Below are 2,701 nucleotides of genomic sequence, written 5' to 3' on the forward strand. Positions count from 1 at the left end.
CGTAAGATGAATTCAACCGATTTAGAAATGAATTCTTTACTGATCCTGTTCCGGATTTCATTCGGGAATTGATCCAGCCAGAATTGAATTGCCTCAAGTCCATGATTATGAGGTATACTGGTGTATAAATTAATCACGTCAAATGAGACCATGATTGTTTCTTCCTTGACTTTCTTTGGGAGGTGATTTAGCATATCCAAGTCATCTCTGATATAGCTATTTATGTGTTTAAGGAAGGGTTTTAGGAGGATGTCCATAAATAGACTTAGTCTGTGTGTTTCACAGGCTGGGCCAGCTAAGATGGGTCGCAGTTTTAGATCTCCTGGGTTTGGTGTATGTTTGTATGTCTTGGGTGATCTTTTGATGGTCTCATTTATGATCTGGCTTTTGTGTAATTTTGGCAGACCATAGAAAAGGCTAGGCTTGCATTTGAAGCTTGTTAGAAAATCAATCTCTTTCGTTGTCAGTTCATTTCCATGTGTTTTAATTAGTGAGAACAGGGTTTTCATTATTTTTTGTGGGGTGTAGTTTGTGACTTTTTCATAGCGCTGGTTGTCATCCAGCATGGAGATTATTAGGTTTCTATAGTATAATGTGTCCATTATTACAACTGCACTTCCTTTATCTGCTTCCTTAATCGTAATATCTTCATCATTTTGGAGTTCTATTAGTTCCTTCCATTGTGTAGTGTTAAAGTTTGAGTTAACTGTCTGTTTATGCATGGTGTGGTAAAGGAAGTTCTCGATGTGGTTGCAGAATTCATCTAGATTTTTATTTCTACATTTGTGTGGGATGTGCTCACTTTTGTTTTTGACTAGTGAGTCATCTTCAGTGTTGTGATTGGTAAATGCTTCTCTGAGTCTGAATTTTCTACAGAGTGATGTTATACTGTCCTTCACTTCATTTTGGTTGGCTCTACGTGGAGTTGGGGTGAATTTTAGCCCTTTTGAGAGGATGTCTATTTTTATGCTTGAAAGAGGTGTTGTTGAGAGATTGATTATCTTCGTTTTTTTTATGATTACTAGATTCCAGCCGGTGTCCTGGTGTCTCTGGTCTGGGGCTAAAAAATGTTTGTAATTTTGTTTGCATGAGCTATGTGTTAGGTTATATGGGATTGGTTCGGGGGAATGGTAGTATTGTTGACTTAGATTGTTATATGTGTGTGGGTGTCTATGGGTGTTTTGGTTAGTGATGTGTGTAACTCTAGTATGTGGGATGTTTCTTGATCTGGTGTTATTTTGTGTTGTTCTTGAGTTCGGTGGGGGCCAGTAATTTTGGGTCATAGGGTAGTAGTGTCTAGCATGTGGTGTGTTTCTTATCCTAGTGTTGTTTTAGGTTGTTATGGGGTGGTTATGCCTGGTATTGGGACGTTGTTGGTGTGTTCTGTTCCTGGTGTATGGGTGATCTTTAGGTTTGGTGCAATCTATTTCATAAATGCGTTGTCTGTAATCTTGTTCCCTCTTTAGTTTTGGGTGGTTCAAAAGCGGTGGTTGTAAGTGATTTCTATTTATGGTGTATGGAGGGTAATGAGGAGGGTTGTTGTTGATTAAGTGGTTGAAATTGGTGGTGGTTTGTGCGTTGTTCAGTTTTTGTTTATTATTTGTAGTTCTTTTCTTTAGGAAAGAATTATCTGTGCTGAATTCTTGTTTAAAAGTTGATTCATATCTTTGGAAGAAATCATTGCTTTTTTCCGAGCGTAGAAGAGAGTTTCTTTCTTCCTTTTCACAGACTTCTTTCCAAACATTTATGGTATTTTCGAGGGGTTGTCCCTCGGCTTGTTTGTTTATTTCCCTGTGCATCTCCTCGTCGATGTTTTTATATTTTTGTTCATTAATGGAGGCCCTAAGTCTTGGTAGTTCAATCTCTGATTTTAGATGGAATAGTGCTAACTTTTCCCTGATGGTTCTCTGTCCGTCAGGTTCATTTGGTATTGTTTTGATCTGGAATTTACGTGGGAGAATAATTGGTGTTGCGTTCACCCATCCCTCGTAAATATCTGCTTTGTTGGAATTTTTTATCATATTCCAGTAAGCGAGTTTTCTATTATGGAGGCTTGTATTCCAAATATTCTCTATTTTTCTTTTTGTTAAATTGACTTGTGTAAGTATGGCGTCCTGATGTTTGTGAATACCGACTTTAGTGTAGTACACAGAGTGTTTAAATCTTTACTAGCAACACACATTCCTCGAAAATACTGCCGTACATACCCACATACAACTCCAGAAATAAAGAAGCCATCACCATCATCACCAAAAACATACCAATGCTACATAAGGACTCCAAATTAAAGGAAATTTAACACACACACAAAATCATCCAAAGCCACAAACAACCAAAATCACTGAAAAAGATGCTCACAAAGCAAAATTATTTTCCGAAACAACAGATGCGAAAGTAAAAAAATGTGGTCGACCAAATTGTGCAACATTCTAGAAGGTTCAGAATTCCTCTTCAAAGAGGGACACAAATTCAAAGTTAAATCTAACTTTACTTGTGTCTCAGAAAATCTTATTTACGTAATAAGATGCTCGGGCTGCCACGAGAACTACATAGGGTCCACAGGATTTTCACTCAGACGTAGATGCACTCTGCACCGCCAGCAGATTGCATACCCAGAATACCGAATGATACCTTTTAGTGATCATATTGAGAAATGCGCAAAAAAAAATGCTACCACAATTTATAATCTTTCCTTTCTATC

The sequence above is a fragment of the Octopus bimaculoides genome, chromosome 5 (assembly GCF_001194135.2).
Source record: "Octopus bimaculoides isolate UCB-OBI-ISO-001 chromosome 5, ASM119413v2, whole genome shotgun sequence".
NCBI classification, from domain to species: Eukaryota; Metazoa; Mollusca; class Cephalopoda; order Octopoda; family Octopodidae; genus Octopus; species Octopus bimaculoides.